This window comes from Suncus etruscus, chromosome 11 (genome assembly GCF_024139225.1).
Source record: "Suncus etruscus isolate mSunEtr1 chromosome 11, mSunEtr1.pri.cur, whole genome shotgun sequence".
NCBI lineage: Eukaryota > Metazoa > Chordata > Mammalia > Eulipotyphla > Soricidae > Suncus > Suncus etruscus.
In genome coordinates, this window is record NC_064858.1 from 28,970,714 (window position 1) to 28,992,316 (window position 21,603).

Sequence of the window (21,603 nt, forward strand, 5' to 3'; positions counted from 1 at the left end):
TTTTCTTTTTTGGGTTTTGGGTCACACCCAGTGACACTCAGGGGTTACTCCTGGCTATGCTCTCAGAAATTCCTCCTAGCTCAGGGGACCATATGGGATGCCGGGATTGAATCCAGATCCATCCTGGGTCAGCCGCTTGCAAGGCAAATGCCCTACAACTGTGCTATCACTCTGGCCCCCAAACTCATTATTTTTAACAAAATAAAGAATCAACCTATTTCATTTTTCCCTCCCTCTCCCTTTCTCATTTTTGGGGTCAATTCAAGGAATGCTCAGGGGTTACTCACAGAATGGGGTATCTTTTGCTGGAATCATGGGACTCGGGATCAGACCTGAATCTACAGCATGTTTTACTCAACCCTTTGCCCCTGGCTCTGCCCAGAAAGAACATTTCTTACTATGTTTGTGTAATTGTAACAGGTAGAAAGATGTCCTTTCAAATTAGTATTTATTTGCCCTATTTTATTTTTCATTTTTTAAACTTTATTTGTTTATTTATTGATTGATTGATTTTTGGGCCACATCCAGCTGTGTTCAGGGGCCACTCCTGGCTCTGCACTCAGAAATTGCCCTTGGCAGGCTGAAGGACCATATGGGATGTCAGGAATCGAACTGGGTCCCTCCTAGTTCAGCCTCATGCAAGGCAAACACCCCACCACTGTGCTATCTTTCTGGCTCCTTCTTTGGCTTTTATAATACTCCTAAAAACTGGATTCTTGGTTACTAAGTTAAAATATATAATGTATTTTAATAAGCCATTACATATCAAAATCTGCACATTGAAATATTTTAAATTATAGTCATTCAAGATTTTAAGGAAGTTTTTTAAAATTTTAAGTGAAGACAAATGAGATTTTATAGACAATTAGAAAAAAAGGCATGTCCTATAAAACACACTTATTAAGTAGATAATGCAGTACAATGTTTTCTAATCACTTCATCAGAAACAAATGAAAATTTAAAAGTCTACAAGTCAAAATGTTAACTGCTTAAAAGTGGTAACTAACCACTGCCTGATGGGTTTTCAATCCTCACTGCTCTTCGTACAAATGTTATTACAAAGTGAACTTATCACTGAAAAGTTGAAAATATTTTTAAATTTCAAAATTAACTTCACGTGCATATCAGCACTTCATTTTCAAACTAATGGTGCATTTTAAAGTACTGGAAGGGTCAAGGATAAACCATTTTTACATTAGCCACAGTAGGAATAAAAGAAATGCTGCGTGCTTATAAACAAAGGCAATGCACACAGAGGCCAAATGAGTATTCTAAAAAATGTGTCCGCAATTTGACTTGCATGCGGACTATCAATGGTGCTGTTAATCCAAGCAGCAGCCAGGCACACGGGATGGCTCTATTGAGCCTCCAGCAGAGGCTGGGCCAGCTCAAATCTGGAAGGGCAAGGCAGACCAACTCCACAAGACCTGAGGCCCTGCTCACAGAATAGGCCACAGTATCTTTAGAGTGAGCAGTAGCGAAATCCAAGGAGAATCCAAAATCCAACATAGGGAGAATCCAAATTCCAGCCAGGCTCCCTGATTTTCTGAATGAACAAGTTGCTGCACTGCAGGTTGGTTCTTCATCCCCCTCTCCCCCCAACCCCCAAGCGGGTTCTAGGTACTGAGACTAGCAAAGAACAAGACAAAATCCTGGCCCTCCTGCACTTTCTTCCCATGGAGATGACTGACGCTGGAGAAATTCCGTGGGCTGCATGCATGCCCTGCAAGGATAGGGGAGGGGAAAGCCAGGGATCCACTTGAAAACAAAAAATGGAGAGTGACAAGTTCAAACACAACCTGAAAGAAAGATCTGGACAACTGTCACTTTATATTCTGAAGGATGGAACGATTTTTGGTATGTATTGCCCTCATCAGATTCTTATTCCAAGAGCTGTTTAAATTGATCACAGACCCAAAGAAACATGCTAAAACATAAGAGAGTGAGAGACAGAAAGACTAATGTCAACATAGAGGCTCTCAAGGAAGGTCTGCTGTTTTATTAGAAAAGGCAAAGGGCCTGCAATCCCAACATTTGAAAATCTGTCTCCTCAGCCATGTCAGGGTGTTGATGACTGAAGGAAAAGGGTCAGACCCACAAGTTCTGTTTGAAGCTCAAGCACGTTAAGGCCCGAGAAAAGGATGTGGCTAACACTATTCTCAGGACAGATATCAAGAAACTGACCGATAGCAACACAAGTGCTTGTTCCCTGGCATGATGCCTCCTTCAAGATTTATTACCCAGACATATAATCAATTTCTATAACTAGAAGATCAAATGAGAGAGTTGCTTATTTAAAGCCTCTCTGGAACTATTTCATTCAATAATAACTTCATTTTAAAGGCTCTTAAGATGAATAAATCAGCGTGTATATAAAAATGGTATGAGCAGCCATCAAATTACATAAATAACAAATGTAAAATGACATGCTTACTATGAATGGAATTAGCTCCATTCTTTCCCCCCTAATTTTTTATTATAACACACCATAATATACCAGATTGTTCATACAACAGCCATTTCAGACATTAATGATTCAAACACCAATCCCATCACCAGTGTGACCTTCCCTTCACCAGTGTCTCCAATCTTCTACCACCACCCCAGCCTGCCTCCATGCAGGCACAAATATACATCATATTGCTTGTTACGATTCAAGGACAAAAAAACTTACATTGACACAGGTCAATTTGAAATGATTGCTATATCTCTCCGTGATCTTACTAAAGTCAGTGTCTAAGGATTTGCTGGGCTGTGGTTGGTGCTAGTTGAGCTTTCTTTGTAACTTTTCCATCAGATGGGCTAACACTACTCTCAGATAGAGGCCTAGGATTTACATATTTAAAGCAAATTTAGTGGCTTGGAAGTTTGATAAGGTTAAATTGAAGAGTTGGGTCATTCCTGATGGAGGGTATAGGGGCCGGTGTTGGGCTACTGTAGTTCATGCAGAAAGGGGAATCTGCCCCTTCCCGCTCTGAGGATGCCACAGAGATGAGGTATCAGACTGGACTACCTGGGAAATATCAGTGGCCATTATATTCTTTTGGAAGCTGATGGAGGAGCTGGGCCCATTTGTTTGCTGTTGGATTATTTTTTGTCTACAACTGGTAGGGCTCAGGGACTGAACCTCAGCCGAGTACAAAACAAGTTGCTTCCTGGCACTGTGAGGGCTGCTGAAGGCCAGTGTGTAGAGACCTATCCCTAGATGCTCCCTCAGCAGGGATCCTGTGGAGAAGGCTAGTGACACTCTTCTGGAATCTATCTTCCCAGCACATACAAGTGTACAAAACATATGCACAAAAGACAGTTCAAATAAAACTCAGAGAAATGAATACCTTTACCAAGAATGAGGAGGAGTGGAAAAAGATGTCAGCCAATATGGTGTTTAAAGTTTTTAGTAGGTACACATGGCCTACTAAATGATTGATCTTGGAGAGATACTGCAGCTGAGTAGGCACAGGTAGGCCTGGTCTTCCACACCAGACCTCTGGAACCCTTTTGAGATGGGGGTGAGTTGAGTGGCCTTCTGAAAGGCCCAGAGCTCTACCCACACCCAACTTCTGATGTCAGGTAAATGGCCCAGCTGACATACCATGCTGCTCAGTCATCCAGGTCCAACAGCTCCTGGACACCTTTAAATTTCACAGGACTGACAGCCCAGTAGAAGCACATGACATGAGAGGGGAAAGTAGCCTAGAAGTCTATTAAGGTCAACTCGTAAAAACAACAACAAAGGCTCGACTAGCACCAATCAGTAAATCCTCAACCACTTTGATAACGCCATCACGAGACTTTGTTAAATTGTAACAAACAATATAAAATAAATTATTTTGTATTGCTAAGGGAGAAGGTGGGAAACTGGGGAGACTGAAGGAGGCAAAGTCACGCTGGTGCTGGGATTGTTACTGGAACACTGAATAGCTGAAGCGACTGTATTGTGAACAACTTTGTAAATCATGGTGTTTACAGTTTCAAACATAAAGGCTTTTAATAAAAGATAAATAAATGTCAGTAAACTGAAGAGACCCATTTTGTTCTTAGTGAAGTATTATCTCAAAGTACCTAAGGAAAAAAAATGAGTTATCAATGTCTCTCATACTAGATATTCAGGTATCATGCCCTCACAAGAAGTTCATCCAAACACTTATTTAACTCCTACAATGCAAGATGCTGAGTGCTAAATAAGATAAAAATGAAGTTGGCTTTACAGTTCTCTCTCTCTCTCTCTCTCTCTCTCTCTCTCTCTCTCTCTCTCTCTCTCTCTCTCTCTCTCTCTCTCTCTCTCTCTCTCTCACACACACACACACACACACACTTAAGTTGGAGAGGCTGGAGAGAGTACAGAGGTTGAGCAACTGCATTGCATGCAGCTGGCCAAAATTTGATCCTCAACATTCGATACAGTTCCCTGAGCCTGGGCAGGAGTAATCCCCGAGTGCAGACCCAGGTGTGTTACTCTTGAGCATCACTGGGTGGGGCCAAAAAACAAACAAGCGAAAAATGAAATTGGGATAAAGCAAGGCTGCTCACACTGTTCATATTCTATACTTAGAATCAAGAAAGCAGTTCCAGCTGATTTAAGCAGGTACAAGTTTCATTGATCAGGACGACAGAACATGGCGGCCCTCACTGTCCCTGCCTGATGAAATGGTCCAGAACAGCACAGGCACACCACAAAGTTGGAGGGAAAGCCAAATTTCTCTGCAGGAGCCCAATTTAGGAAGGTTCTGCCCTGCTCTTCAGCCATCGTTCTCCAGAATTGCATCAGCCAGCCCTGAAAAGTGTCATCTGATTCAATCAACAGTAAGTGAAGTTACAGCAATTGAGAACCACGCCTTGAACCTGCAGCCCACCTCCAGGAAGATGGATGGGTTTATTATATCACAGCAGCAAGGTGGATGACAAATGACTGTTAGCTAAGGAAACACCTCATTTTCCTTAGAGAAAGCAATACTAGCATATCTGAAATTCAATTTTTCATGCATGGCAAAAGAGGAAATGATTTTTACCAAGTTCTTTCTTTGGGAAGCCAAAGAGAGTGGTTTAACATGAACTGAAAAAAAAAAAAAAAACCAAACCTATATATGTATTTCCATTCTCAGAAACAAAAAAAAGAAATTTGAGGGAGCAAAGAAGAAGTGGGGACTAGGAGGGAGATAGGACTTGTGAGAGAGAAATAACTACACTAAAAACTAACATGACCATGTTAATGCATGAGAGAAGTAGAATGCCTGTCTTGAATACAGGCAGGGGGGATAGGGAAGGAGGAAGATGGAGGGCATCAGTGGTGAGAATGTTGCATTGGTAAAGTGGGGGTGGTGGTGATCTTTTTATAATTATTTTAGAAAATTCTGCCCCATAGAAGAGATAGTGATTTTTTTTTAAAATTAAACTCAGAAGCTGTTTAATCAACTGGCACGAGTTGTTCTGAATCATGAATTTCTCTTATGGAAAAAGACTTGATTGAATGTAAGAGAAACAGGATATCCCAATGGTTTGGTGATGCTGGCAGCGCTAGTTAGAAAGCCAGTGGCCCAGACCACAAAAATTTATCTCAGACAGCAAAGAAGCGGAGATGGTATCTATGGTACAGATTGCAGTTTTCAATTTCTGAAGGAAACTATACTGCAAATAGCCTAGATAAGTACTGAAACTATTCCTCAAAAACATTCTACTTAGGGGCCAGAGCGATAGAACAGTGCTAGGGCTTCTTTCAATATAGAATCCAGGTTCAATCCCTGGCATCCCATAGGTCCCTGAGTCTGCCAGGATTGATTTCTGATTTCTAAACGCAGAGCCAGGAGTGATCCCTGAGCACCGCTGGGTGTGACCCAGAAACAAATACATTCTACTTAAACAAAGAGTACTGTGTGTGTACCCTAGGCTCAGCCTTGGTTTCCCCAAACTCCCAGACAATCCTAGTCTGCATGTTTTATCAATAGAAATCATAAAGTTATATTACATTGAGACAATCATTAGTAAAAAAATATTTACAAACATGTTTGTAGCAGTGATTCAGCAGTGATCAAATAGTTGTGTTGTATTAGTTGAAAGCCATTTAAAAATGTTAAATCTAAAATTCATTAACTAATATAGATAGCAATTTTGCTTTGTTTTCAACAAAATGAACAAAAGAAATCGGATTGCCACAATGACTGTTAGTACAATTTATTTTTAAACTGAAAATATGCTAGCATTGAAAACTGTGCCTATAATTAAAGGCAACATTTTAAATACAGAAGAAAAATAATGAAAGTCCCTGAGTTTTCTTGAGAGAAATGGGATCTCTGAGCTCTCCAGTTATGTGAAAAAAATAACCACTGAGTTAGCGATTTAAAAGACTCTCATTTTTTCCCCCTTTTGCACAATGTGCAGAGTATAGATTTCTTTTCCCCAGATTTTGTTCTAAATGTCATTTGCCTTTAACTTAGAACTAACCGCTCCAGACCCCCATTCCAAACCTAGTGAGTCATTTGACCAGCACCCATAAATCCTCTCAAGGTCTTAACCATTTGTCTTCTAACCTTTCTCATCATCTAGAAAGTAGATCATCTCAGATTTCTTGGGGGAAAAGAAAGGAAATATTGGGGAGTGGGGGAGCACCTCCACGATCCTCTCATTTAGCAATAAATCCACCAGTCATCCATCACCCACAACAGGATTCCTAGGTGACTTCCACCTGCTCAGGGGTCATGGAGCTGGGAGCCGACCATGGTCCCACATAAATGCTGGGAGGGTGCTCACTTCGGCAGCACATATACTAAAATTGGAACGATACAGAGAAGATTAGCATGGCCCCTGCGCAAGGATGACACGCAAATTCATGAAGCGTTCCATATTTAAAAAATAAAAAAATGCTGGAAGGTATTGGATGGAGTCCCTCAGCAGGTGACAGGTGGAGGCTCAGGGCACTGACAAAACTGGTGCGAGGCCCCAGGGGCTGGAAGACATGGCCAGTGGGATGTATCTGGACCAGCCATGACCTTCTCAGATCCTGTCCCCTTTGTCCAATGAGAGTCCTGGCCTGGCCCATTCTGCCAGCCCCACTCTCTCCTTCCCAAGGCTGCTGCTTCCAGGGCCGGAACCTGCAGCCTACCAGGGCTCTGCTTTGTTTCTTCCAACCTGCTATGCACACCCTCACCCAATGCCCTTTCTACCTGCTGCTTGCTGGTGGGAGATGAAATCTTCCACAGTCCCAAGTTAACTCAAACCCCATCTCCTCTTCCATCTTCTCTTCATAACTGACTTGCACTCAGCTGCTCCGACAAAATTCTCATAGCATTTTATACACGATACCACCAAACTCTCCACTCAAGCACCCAGGGATCACGGGAACAATGGCAAATGTGTGGCTTTGATAAAAACAGTCAATTGAAAGTGAACATCTTGCTTTGCCCAGGGGAAAAGATGAGTATGATGTAATACATTTTGAAAGCTTGAAAGATTATAGTCTAGGAATAGTAAAAACAAACCAAAAATTTAAAACGAGGCTAACGTATAAATTTCATCTGTCCTCATATGGGTTACTTGCAGATAATGTCTAAGTTAGTTTTTGGAAAAGCCAACACCACATTTAAAATCTGCAACACTAACATGTTTGTTTTTGTTTTTGTTTTTTTTTTTTGGGGGGGCCACACCTGGTGACACTCATGGGTTACTCCTGGCTATGCGCTCAGAAATCGCTCCTGACTTGTATGCCGGGAGATCGAACCAGTCTGTCCTTGGCTAGCACGCACAAGGCAGATGCCTTACCTCCAGTGCCATGCTCCAGCCTCCAACACTAACACTTTTTAATAATTTAAAATAATATTGGAAGTAACACAAGTGCAACTCAATTAACACCATTCTAGCTATGCTACCAAATGTACCTGTCATGTCAATAACACTTACCCATCCTGAGTGCATGTTAAGGATAAGTTTTAAATGACTTGATTAATCACAATAGAAGCAAAAATGCCTAAAATAATTTAGATGATTCTTTCACTGCCAAGGTCATTTGAGTGATTTACTAGACGCCTTTAAATAGGAAGGTTAAAGGGTGCTTTATGGTTAAGACAGAAAGATAATGCTCAGAATTCACGCATTTTAAGAGGTAATTTTCTGCCTGGCCTTCAAGAATTCGATAATATTTTCCAGTTGCTACACAAAAATCAAGTTATGAGAAAACAAAGACAGCTGACATTGCTATAATGTCTTAGTTTCAGACTCTTATGGCCCTCTCTCTTTAAAAAATTACATATATGCGATTTTATAATTTAAAACACATAGGCACTATGATTGACAATACCGCTAAAAATTACATTTCAGGCAGACAATATCATTCACATCAGAGTGATAGTGTCTGTCTGATAACACCCCCAGGTTCTCTTCCATTCCCTGCTCCTTAGCAAACTCCAGGTTCTGTTATCACCCTATATTTTTTTGGGAGGGGGGATGTCACACCCGGCGATGCTCAGAGGTTACTCCTGGCTCTGCTCTCAGAAGTCACTCCTGGCAGAATCGGGGGACCATATGAGATGCCAGGCGGGATTTGAGCCACTGTCCATCCTGTATTGGTTGCATGCAAGGCAAACACCTTACTGCTGTGCTATCGCTCTGGCCCCATCACCCTCCATTTTTTTTATCCCACATGCAAGAAGAATCAATCTGTGTCTAGCCCTGTGCTTTGGACAGGCTCTCCTCTGTAGGATAACACTGCTGAGTGCTGTCCATACAGGAATGAAATGTATGATTACAGTTCTTCTTATAGCTGAGTAGTATTCCACTGTAAAAATATGCCTCTGCTTCTTCATGCACCCATCTCTTCTTGTACATTCATTCAAGTTGTCTCCAGATCCTGGCTATTGTGAATAGTCTGCTGCAATGAAGAGAGGAGTACCCCTGTATTTTTGGAATACCATTTTGGGGTCCTTGGAGTACATGTCTAAGAAGTGGAGTCACTGGGTTACATGGAAGATCAATGTGTAGTATTCTGTGGCATTTCCATGCTCCTTTCCATTTACTGAACAAGATGGTCCTACTAACAAGGGATGAAGGCTCCTCTTACCCTACATACCATTGTTTGTTCCCTTTCCAAGACTGTTAAGTACACCCTAAGCCACCTCATTCTGACCAGGATCCCTTCCATTTTTCCATCGTCCATACAAGATTTTAATGTCTATAAAGTAGGAACAAAACCAAACATTTCGCCCTACCCCAAAGGGACTTGGAGAGAGATAAGGTACCTGAGAGCATTAGTCCTGGTACATTTTCTGGATCTAAGTCTTGACCAAGTTCTGGCTTAACCTGAGTATGTCGAGTCAGAATTCTTGAGAAAAAGAGTACAGTTGTATCACTTCTTTACTTTACGAAGTTATTAATAAATGAACTATCTGATAATTTAATCAAAAGCTTGGGATGGGGTTATTGCTCTGCCTCTCAAGTGTGAGGCCATATATTTCATATCCAGCAACACATCCATCACATAATTACTAAATGCTAATGAAAAATGAGGTAGCTGTGATAGCACAGTATGTTGGGAGTTTGCATTGCATGTGGCTGACTTAGGTTTAATCCCTGGACCCCCAGATAGTCTCCTGAGCCTGTCATGAGTGATCACTGAGCACAGAGGCAGGAGTAAACTCTGAACACCACAGGTGTAGCTTGAACTCACCAAAGTTAATAAAAAAAATAATAATATTGAGCTGGAGTGTGTAGAATAGTGGTAGGGCATTTGCTTTGCATACTGCTGACCTGGGAAGGACTCGGGTTCTTCCCATATGGATCCAATATGTTCCCCCAAGCCTGCCAGAACCGATTTCTGAGCACAGAGCCAGGAGTAATCCCTGAGCACTGCTGAGTATGGCCTCCAAACAAAAAAATTAATATTTAAATACTTTATTAAATACTAAGTACTATCCAAAAAGCTTTTCTAAAATCACATAATAAAAATGATTTAGAGACTATATTTGAGTTTCAGAAATATGCATATTTTAAAAATTAAAAATAGTCTATAAAATAATACTTATTTTTAAGTCTTTGGATGGCTTTTAAAATAAAATTAAGCAGAACAGCAACATGTCATAGTCAGAAATATTTTTGGCATTTAAAAGCAATTATGTGGCATTTAAAAAATACATATATAGCCTAGAATTTCATTAATTCAGACAACTTTATTATACTCCGGTGAATGCTCATTAGTAATGTTTTATATAACATGCATTAAATGGAAGCTGACTACATCCATTGGGATAGAAGCAAACAATTTAAGAACAGTTAAATTTAAGCAATTTTTATTCTTTTAGCTTTTGGACTAGGTCTCAGTGGTGCTCAGTGGACTGTTAGGTCAGCTGTGTGCAAGGTTAGTGCTTTGCTCATTAATCTCTCTGGCCCCCAAACAATGCTGTTTTACATGCAGTCATATTCCACTTTTAAAAGTCAATCTTTGGGGCCGGAGAGAAAGCATGGAGGTAATGCATTTGCCTTGCATGCAGAAGGACAGTGGTTCAAATCCCGGCATCCCATATGGTTCCCCGAGCCTGCCAGGAGCGATTTCTGAGCGTAGAGCCAGGAGTGACCCCTGAGTGCTGCTGGGTGTGACCCCCCAAAAAACAAACAAACAAAAATTAATCTTTGGACCAGGAAATAGTATAGGGAGTAGGGTACTTGCCTTGCATAAAATTATTCAGGTTCAATCCCTAGCACCATTTATGATCCTTGAGTGACCCCTGAGCACAAGGTCATGAGAAAGCTATTGGCAACCTAGGTGTGGCCCAAAATCTACCTGAACCTCCTCTGCAAAAATCCAAATGTCTGATTGGGGATGAGAACATTATATTTCTAATAACCACTCAATTCAAAATTTTAAAGGTCAGGGGCCGGAGAGATAGCATGGAGGTAAGGTGTTAGCCTTTCATGCAGAAGGTCATCGGTTTGAATCCCGGCGTCCCATATGGTCCCCCGTGCCTGCCAGGAGCAATTTCTGAGCATGAAGCCAGGAGTAACCCCTGAGCACTGCCGGGTGTGGCCCAAAAACCACACACAAAAAAAGAAAAATTTAAAGGTCAGTAATAATTTAATTTTACTGTTTGCCACTGCAAAATATTTAAATATTTTAATACAACACATGCTTTAAACTTGCAGAAACATAAAGGTACAGTGGGTAAAGAGTATATCCTGAGCACCGCAGGGTGGGGGGACTCAAAAACCAAAAAAAAAAAAAGGGGTCCAGAGAGATAGCATGGAGGTAAGGCATTTACCTTGCATGCAGGAGGATGGTGGTTCGAATCCTGGCAACCCATGTGGACCCTGAGCCTGCCAGGAGCGATTTCTGAGCATAGAGCCAGGAGTAACCCCTGAGCGCTGCCGGGTGTGACCCAAAAACCAACCCCCCCAAATTACAAACAAACAAACAAAAAAGTGCTACTATGAAAGACTGTTTGGAGAAAAAAAATGAAGTGGCCAGAGACATAGTACAGTGGACAGGGTGCTTGCTTGGATTGTGAGAAGCCTAGTTCAATCTCTGGTACCTGAAATGGTCCCATGAGCACTGTCAGGAGTGATGCCTGAGCGCAGACAGGAGTAAGCCCTGCATGCAGCCAGTGTGGTTCCAAAATAAAAAACAAAATGAGGGAGACTTCCTTTGCAAATGGCTCTAGAGTCCCTTAAATAACTGAGTTGGCCTCTGGGAAGTCTCAGAAGTGGAGATTAAAGTGGGGCCACTGAAACGGGTTTGAAAATTTATAGACTTTGAGAAATGATTTCAAAAAATTGTGTTTACTACACTCTTAAATTCTCCATAACTCAATTTCAAAATAACGTGTGTTTTTTTTTTTAAAGGATAAAGTCCAAACAGCAATTCAGTTATGAGCTGCAAAAAGCGCTGAGTTAATGTCGAGTTTAGCCAACAAAAATCACTACCTGCCAGCACTGAGAAATCTCTCCTTCCAGATAAAGGCACAAGTGGGATCGAACTCTGAGCAAGAGCAGATTAAGTCCAATTGCTACAGCTGAGACAGACACTGCAGACTAAATTGGGGGGAAGACAAGGCAGGGTGGAACACGAATCCTGTCCCTAGAGCCAGGCCCAGACATGCCTTCATCAGCCACAGGCAGGCTCCACACCACAGTGGGGAGGACTCTGCCACATAAGGCGTGAGGGAGGCTCCTTTATTAACCTGCTTAATCACTCACTCCTTCATGCTCCAATACGAAGCACAAGCTCTGAACTGACTCCCATTATCAGAACCTGACTTTAGGTTCCATGAGGTGGGGGGGAGAAGAAGAATCCCAATTCCACTTGCATGCCCAGTAGACTGAATTTTAAACGTGAGAATCATGCAGTTAGACTTTTCCATCAGGCATCGGTATTGGTGAGAAACATTTCTCCTTCAAGGCATATCTTATTCCTTTGGAAAACAGATGAATGCTTTATTCTCTACACCCAGACGAGTTTGATGTTAGTTACAGGCTATGCCCCCTCCCGTGGCACCCCCCACCAGCTCCAAATGTTGTCTCATCTGATTTCCTGTGCATTCATAAAGGTTCTCAGTAGCTTTTAAAGTTGAACTTTAATAGCATAAGGTCAGTGACATCTGATGTCATAATACTTCAAAACATCTTTGTTTAAAATATTTACGCAATTCATTTCGATTTGTCGTTACAGTAAATGACTAAGTTTAACATGTAGGCTATTTTAAAACCATGTTAAAATATTTAAGTGGATTTAAGAGAAGCTTTAAAAAGAAATAAAAATATTCATGAGTTCTCTATATACTTAAAATTTTCTAGCTTTGGGCAACTTAGGAAAAAAAGTATGGATCTTCAAAAATTCAGGGAGTGAAGACAAGTAAAATGTACTGAAAAAATTGGGCCAGAGGATTGATACAAGTGGGGTGGGCATTTGCCTTGCATGTGGCCAATCTGGTTAGATCACTAGTATCCCACCATATGGTCTCCTGAGTACCACCAGAGTGATCCCTAAGTACAGAGCCGGGAGTATCGCTTGAGCACAGACAGCCAGATGAAAAAGCAAAACAAAAATGTACTGAAAATTGTATTTCTCTGTTTCTAAATATAATATGGGAATCCAAAATCTCAAGTCATAAGATACAGTGACTGTTAACTACTCCTTCATGGAATTTAGATAATGTCCTTTCAAAATCTTTTGGTGACAGAGAAACAAGTCTTACCCTAATTGCTCTAGAAAACGGAGATGAAATATTTAACATTTATTAATAAGACTTTAAAAAGTAGAAAGTCTCTGTTCTTAAGAGAAAGCTGAACATTTCATTCAAAGACCATGAAACCACAAGGCTGCTAGCAACTAGAACTCAGCAGGAAAAGTATTGCTTCAGAAATGGCAAAACGTAAGACTTCCAGGATTATATTTGCACCGAAAATATCATTTGTCCATTCAAAAATAGGGGTGAGAATATAAACAAAATAGTGACCGTATATCTAAAAAAAATCTTACCTACTATAATCTAGATCTTGAAAGAATACGATACTTTCCAAACAACTAAATAATTTACATGATACAATTCAAAGAGACATGAATACCGTCAATAAGAAATAAATTTTAAAGGCCCTCTGCTTATGTCAGTGAATGACAGAAGTAGCTATCTTAATTTTCTTAAACATCAAAGTATTGTCTTATAAACTATTTGCTGCCATAATGTTCTCACAGTTTAACTGAAGAATTCCTAGTTTGAATCACATTACCCAAAGAGTCTAAATAGTTAAAAAAATTCAATGAATGTCACTTGCAAGTAAGTGTTAACTTAAACTATGCTTTCAGATGCTGTTTAATAAAAGCATAAGTAATAAATAGGGTTAACATCTCTGTAAAAAACTTCTCAGAATTATTTATTTTGTGCTTTTTTAATTTTGTTCTTTTTAAAGAAAACAAAATCCTTAAGTTCTCTGCTGAATAAGTTAAAAAGCCAATAAGATAAAGGGAAGAAATTAAATAAAATTCTCAGACTTTAAAGCAATTCACAACTAATAGGCATTTATGTAGCTTTAAGTAAAGAAGAAATTAATGCAAGGCAAACTCTGATACATCTTAAAATGCCAAGCCATGTGAAAAACTAAATGACAGAGATCCATTTCTCTAGCCACACACTACTTCTTCAGCTACAGAACCTCTGTACTGGGTGCCCTACCTGGCTCCAGAACTACAAGGGCTTTTGACCACAGGATCATTAGCAGAGAGAAGGGCTCATTTAGCTCTTAGCTAGATGCTGACACAAAAAAAAAGTATCAAAGATTACTCACCCGCCTTCATTAAAATCAGATTCAAAGACAGACGTTTATCCTACAGGCAAGGGGCTCCCGCAGGAAGAATGAGACCAACTCCTTTGTCTCTGAGCTGCTCCCTGAGCCTGTGGGGACCCAGCACTGGGAAGCAGCTTGGTGCTGTCAGCCCGGCCTGCCACTCTCCTCCACTCTGCAAGTCTGACACCGGGCTGACGTCACACCCCAATTTGTCATTGCAGCCGTACTTGAAGGAAGCAGCTTCTCCAGAGGACTCTACTTTGATTATGCCTGCCTTCCAGCCAGAGGAGAGAGACGGGGCATCTCGTCCCACAGACTTGGCATCTAGCACTGGCCACAAAGGCAGAGTATAACAGGAGTCCGGAGAAAATGCTCAAAACCTACGCTCTAAATAAATATCTTGTTAAAACTAAGTGCACCATTTAAACGACTCCTTTGAAAATGTTTCCTGTGGTTGTTTCCAATACTTCAGAAACAAATCTCAGGGCCAGGAAGACACAGGGAAAGCATATGCCTTGCACACATTGGGGGCCTGAGTTCCACCCCCAACACAGCAAGTACAGAACTAGGAAGCAAACACAAGAAAACCTCAGCCAATATAAAGGCAGAATGAGGGTCTGGGACAATCGCTCCAAAGACTGCAGTGCATGCTTGAGACCCTGAGTTCTAACCCTTGTGCCACACCAGCCACTCACTCCACTGCCATGAAGCCTCGTGCCCAGTAAAACAGCCTGACAGAGCCCAAGTTCTGAGCCTTCAGGCTTGCAGAGAGCAATTCAGGATCACTGGAAATGGCCCCCAGATGCCCGGAGGTTGCTCAAAAACAATAATAAATAAGGCAGAGAGGCTGGAGCAATAATATAGCAGGTAGTGTGCTTGCCTTGCATGTAGCCAACCTGGGTTCCACCCCTGGCATTCCATATAGTCCTGAGCCCACCAGGAATGAGTAAGCCATGAGTAAGTTAACCCCTGAGCATTGCTAGGTGTGGCCCCCAAACCCAAACCAAAAAAAGTAGAAAGAAGGCTATTACTTTTTGGAATTTTACTGTCCCAAAGTGATAACTGTTTGGACTTGCTAATCAGTTACACATCAAGCTTGGCTGTGTGGCACACGAACAGCTTAGCTTAATATTCCGAGGAGGCTCTCCAGTCACATTCCGCTTGCTGCAGAAACTGAGCCACTGAGCAGTCAGGTAAGTAACTGCAGTTGATGCCAGTGCCAGGAAGTGAAGGAGCATGATTCAAAATCACGAATAGGACCTGGCCCACAGGAGCACCTACACTTGCCTCCCCTCTCAGGGCGGTTGTCTTTTCAAGGACCAATAGTCCCTCCCTCACAAACACCTGAGTGTGGTGCTGGTGAGAGGACTCATTTCTTTCTGGCCAGGATGCAGCCAAGCTGATACCATAAACTCTGCTGTAGAACCAGAAGTCCTAGATGTCACATGTGTGCAGCACTGGCCACCCAAATGATGTTTAGGAGGTCGGGGGGGGGGGGTTCCCAGCAACATTCAGCCACCCAGGTAACTGATTCAAAGCTAGGGCCAGAGAATGATGCTGCTTAGGCCCTGGGGGTAGCAGGGCTATCTGGACCACCCTAGCAGCACTGGGCCCAAGGAGGCTCAGAGGGACCATGTGATATAAGGGTTTGTACCCCAACTACTGTACTATCATGTGTGTGTGTGTGTGGGGGGGGTGTCTACTTCTAGCCACAAGCAGACAGGCTCTGGAGTCAGATGACCAGAATTCAATCCCAGCTCTGCCCAGCAGTTCTCTGACCACAGGCAAATTACTCAGTTTCTCTGTGCTTCATTTTCCTTATAAGGAAAATAAAGATGGTAAATTGAACCCATGGGATTTTTGGGAGAATTGCATGAAAAAAAAGCGAAACAAAACAAAACCAACCCAAACAACCACAAAACTGTATTAGCCCCTGAAACGGCTGCTGGCCACATAATGAGCTCTTAATTAAATGTTAACATATCTGACAGCTGACTACATTCCTTCAGCAGATCATGCCCTTCACCCGACAGGGAAAGGAGCGCGAGCAAAGCATCATACAAACATAATCATAAATATCTTTACAATGCTAAGGGCATGAAAATGTTCAGAAACCTCAATCTGAATCATATTACAACTAAATCCAGCATGTAACATAACTGGTGCTAAATCACTCTTTGCGCATGAGACTCCTGTAGCAAAAATTAAAAATAGCAGCTCTAGTTGAGAAAACAAAATCGTTTCATCATGCAGACTGAAAGCAGAGGCTAGCCTGCCTGGTTTCTCGTTAGCCAGAAGGTTTGCATATGTTTGGAAGGAGTAGAGAAGATCCTATCCATCCTTTCCCCAAAGCAAAGGTTCTGCAGATCTCAATTAAGTTCAGTTTGTTCTTCTCACACAAAGCAAGAAAGCGAAACCCACTGTTAGTCAAAACAAAGCTCAGAAATCAACTGTTTCCCCCCCCCACCCCAGTTCCGAAAAAATTCACAAGGAGCCTTCCCTATAAAGGCAGTCATTTCATCACTTAGAAGATGAACAAAGTACCTCAAGGTTGAAATGGAGGGAGTTTATAATTCTGAACTTCCAGCCAATTTAACCTTGTTATGTATAATCTTCAACTGTTTTCACTGTTAATTATAAAAATAAAAAAAAAAAAGGAGGCCGGAGAGATAGCTTGGAGGTAAGGCATTTGCCTTGCGTGCAGAAGGACGGTGATTCGAATCCCAGCATCTCATATGGTCCCCGAGCCTGCCAGGAGCAATTTCTGAGCGTAAAGCCAGGAGTAACCCCTGATCGCTGCCGGGTGTGACCCAAAAACAAAAAACAAAACAAAACAAAAGACCACCCCCAAAACCCAAAACCCCAAAAAACCAAACCCAACCCAATAGGGTACTGGTTTCCAATTATCATAGTGGAACAGACCTGGGCATTTAATGCTCCATGTCATGAGATTATCCCATCTGAAGGTAGACGTTTCTGTAATAAAATTGCAGCCTATTCTGTTCCCCAATCACACACAGGCGGGCGTGGCAGCTCTGCCTATGGCTGCTGGAGAGAAATAATCACAAGGAAGCAGCAGAGAAGTGTGCAGAGGCTCACCAGGAATGCTAAACCCTAACAAGAGTGAATACCTGCAGGCCCTCCCCAGAAGGACCCCTGTGGGAAGAATGGAGTTGGGCTTGCACTGGGAGAAAGAATAAGGTTCAGGCCCTTCTCTCAAGGCACAACAGCCTGGAACTGACAGGTTAATAGGGAAGAGTGAGCTGTAAACAGATCATTATAACCTAACCTGATTTGCAGAGCACAGAGGAGGAAGTGGCTCAATGCCCGGGGAAATGTAGAAGAGGCTTAAGAGAGTCAATGACAGCTGACACAAGGCTTTCGAAAGGGGACAGCACTCAGAGGCATCAGCATGGTGCAGGCACTTGAGATGCAATCTCAAATGCACACCTACAAAAGGTGCCCAATTAACAGAAATGATTCATTTGAAAAAAAAAATACAGGCCAAAAAAAAAAAAATAGTCTCACCGGAGTCTTCTAAGGTTCTGCCTAATTTCTCCCAGATGAACACCCAGTTTTCTCAATTCTGCCCAAGCCAACTTTCAGGAAAGGGAGGTGAGACGGTGTATGTATGACCCATTCGTCTGTGGGCATTGATGAACTTTTTTTAAATCAAGAAGAAATTCGGGGCTGGAGAGACAGCTCGCTTGCATGGGGTGAAGTGTGGCTGACCTGGGTTCAAGCTTCAAGTACCCCATATCATACTCAGAGCACTACCAGGAATAGTTCTTGAGTGTAGAGCCAGGAGTAAGCCCGGAACATTGCCAGATGTAGCCACAAACCAAACCAAAACAAAATCAGGATTCTTCCAAATCAAATAATTCAAATAATTCTTCCACTCTTTACCATCTTCTTGAAGCGAGGAGAAACCCTGCTCCCTGCTTCATTCACATGTCAGCAAGGGTTTTCAAAAATGTGCCGCTGAAGAATAGGCTTCAGCTTCCCAGGGGCCTGGCTGTGAAAATGAGTGAGGACTGGGGCTATAATGAATAGTAGCTTTGAGTTTCTGTAGATACTTCACTTTGCAGAAGTAGCTGAAACCCTCAAGCATTCACAACTTGAAAATATCATCCTGATCTTCTGTGACCTGGTTCCTGGCCTTCACTTTGCAAAACAGGCCCAAGTAAACCGCTAGATTGGCAATGACAATTTACTCATGGCCAACATCCCATAGAGAACATCCCCTCTCTGAGATGGGGTGGAAGTGCAGGCAGTGGCCATTGCTCTGACCTATCGCTAGGAACTGGGATTAGAGGAACTCAGTGAAGTCAAAGCAAGAGCATTTATTTACATTGTCTAATTTATGATGAAGAGAAAGTAGATAGGTGATGGAGACCCGGAGAGCACAGGAGCTTCAGCAAAGTAATGCTGAGGCAGGAATCAATGGGGGTTTGGGGTGGGAGAAGTACAGATGCACCCAGTCCCATAAAAGAACTGCCCCCCAGCCCCTATATCCTCTGCACCTTCTCTCTCTTCCCTCACTTTTCAGAGGCTGGAAGCTCCCTAAAGTACCAACCTTAGGTCATTTCAAAGATAAAAATGGGGACTGGAGTGGCAGGAGAATTTATACAATGGGCTTGCAAGGATGCTTGCCTTACATGTGGCTGACCTGGGTTTGATCCCCTGACATCTCATATGATCCCTTAAGCTCTACTAGGAATAATTCCTGATTGTAGAACCTGGAATAACTTTTTTTTTTTTTTTTGGTTTTTGGGCCACACTGGTGGCACTCTGGGGTTACTCCTGGCTATGTGCTCCGAAATCACTTCTGGCTTAGGGGACCATATGGGACACCAGGGGTAGGGCATTTGCTTTGCAAGCAGTTGACCCAGGTTCAATCCTCAACAGCTGATATGGTCCCCCTGAACATCCCAGGAATGATCCCTGAACGTAGGTGCAAGAAATGTACTGAAGCCGCCTTTTCCCATCTCCCTAATTTCCCAAATCCATTTATGTTCCCCATGTCACATCACCAGGATTTTTTTGTTTTTGTTTTTGGGCCACACCCGTTTGACGCTCAGGGGTTACTCCTGGCTATGCGCTCAGAAATCGCCCCTGGCTTGAGGGGACCATATGGGATGCCAGGAGATCGAACTGCAGTCCGTCCTATGCTAGCGCTTGCAAGGCAGACACCTTACCTTTAGCGCCACCTTCCCGGCCCCCACATCACCAGGATTTAAAGAGAATAACAAGGCAGCATTCATGAGTGTAGTAAATTGAGAATAATTTAACATGACATTGCATCCCTCTTCCATTCCCACTGTTTTCTACCAAAAGGTAGATAGCAGATAAAAAAGTGTAGGAAGAAAAATCAAACTCTTGTGCCCAATTCCAGCATGGGATTGGTCCTCAACCTCTGTACTCTGGGCTGTCCCATACCTCTACTGCAGTTTTGCCACAGAGAAAACCCTACCACCAAGGACCACCACTAACGTGGTTCGGGCCTCTGACACTTTGGGTCACCTGAATACTGAGAGAGTTACAGCACTGCCCACTACCTGGGCACTATCACACAGAACTGTACAGAATTTAGGACTCAGCTTATTTCATAAATGCCTGTGTACAAAGAGCCCAATTATAATGCAAAAGTCCTTACCACTTCATCTCCAGGGCACAGGAACAACTGACTGAAATATTCGGATCTCACTAAATATCAGGTTTCAGAAACTACTCTGAGCACCCGGCTCTTGGGCGAGCAATGAAGCAAGTGGCCTTCCATAGCCAGCTAATGAGACACTGACTCAGCTATTTCACGCTCCCACTGCTTTTTTCCTCTCCATCCTCCCTGAAAATTTTCCTCGCTTTCTGTGAGATTGGTAGCCTCAATTTCTCCTTTTGAACTCCTGTCACAATGTGTGTATCTCACCAATTTAGAGGATTTAGGGCCAGCTCAAATGGTGACTCCTCACAGAGATTTCCCCTAGTTCCATCACACAGACATTTCCAGAACTGTACACCAGGCACAATTAATGTGGCCAATTTGTCCTCAAAACTCATTTACATTGCAAAAACTATGCTGGTGGGGATGAACACAAACTGTTTTGCTCGATTAATACAAACCAAAGTGAGAAATACGATCTAAAGGGCAACAGTGATATGAGCATTAAAATAGATAATTTTTCTCCTCTGTTATCTTCCTATGACATCTTAACTTCTGAGCCATCTGTGAAGTGTCTGGTTGTATTTATATCTCCTCTGAACATATGAAATCCATGACTATCTCTGGGTACCTGAAGACAATTCGCTTCACTAGGCGGAGGTGATGAATCATTTTTAATAGGTTCTTTGGAATCTTTAGATGATATTTTCACATTAACCATTAACGTTCTAGAAGAAGGACATGTGTACAACTAATGTAAAACATAACATTTACTCATTATGTACTTAGGATACTACAAATAAAGAATACATCTGGAAAAACCTGTGTTTCAAATAAAAAAAATCTTAAAATTCTAGCACAATAAGGAAATTTACACTCAAGATCACTTTGATAAATAAGAAATCAACAACTAAGCTATACACGAGAAAACAAATACTAAGTTAGCACTAGCTTTCATTGCTAGGTCTGCCCTGTGGCTGACCCTGTGCTCCGTTGAATATATTTGGAGGCTTATACTTTCTAGAGAAATTGGTTTCCATTTTGAAATAGGTCATAAAATTTCACAGGCTTCCAATGGAGCTTGATATATCAACAAAACATCTATTATTCAAGTTTAAGAGATTCTATACTTGTACCATCTGCCCGGAAGACATATGTCCTATTTTCTAATGTAGGAATAGAACCGAACATATGACAGTATTAGCCATTTCATTAGCAAAAAATAGGCCTCAAGAAAACTCTTATTATAATGGCTGCTTTGTGTGTGAGCGTGGTTTGACTGACTCAAGTAGGAAGTGCCTGCTTACTCTTGAGAGGAAGGAAGGAAACATGCTTGTTTTGAAAAGTTTTATGGCCACAGCAGAGAACAGACTATATTATGAAGGCATATGATTGAGAGGTGGCCCTGGGATACAGGAGATACTTTCATCTCTATATGTCACTCAACAAAAGGTCTTGAGAAAGGCATCTGCACTTGATAAGTTATTCTAGTCTAACCACATCACATAACAGACATAATCAGGTGGTCTTGAGGCAGCAAGTCCAACCTCAATTGTCTACCAATGCCAAGTTCTTTTGAGGCCTGGCCATTCATCAGAAATTAAACAGTTTTTAACTTCTCATATCTCTGCACTCATATTTTTGGTACTGGAGGTTTTTTTTTTTTTTTTTTTTTTTTGCCTCTTTCT

General features: G+C 42.0%; 1 protein-coding gene and 1 non-coding gene across 7 annotated transcripts in view; one reads left to right on the top strand and one right to left on the bottom strand.

The window, feature by feature from the left end:
- PLEKHA5 (pleckstrin homology domain containing A5) overlaps positions 1 to 21,603 on the bottom strand; it is a 249,854-nt gene that overhangs the window by 113,988 nt on the left and 114,263 nt on the right. The window lies entirely within an intron of this gene.
- Positions 6,737 to 6,843, top strand: LOC126023432 (U6 spliceosomal RNA). The gene has a single exon (XR_007500555.1). It is a non-coding gene; the product is annotated as a U6 spliceosomal RNA (small nuclear RNA).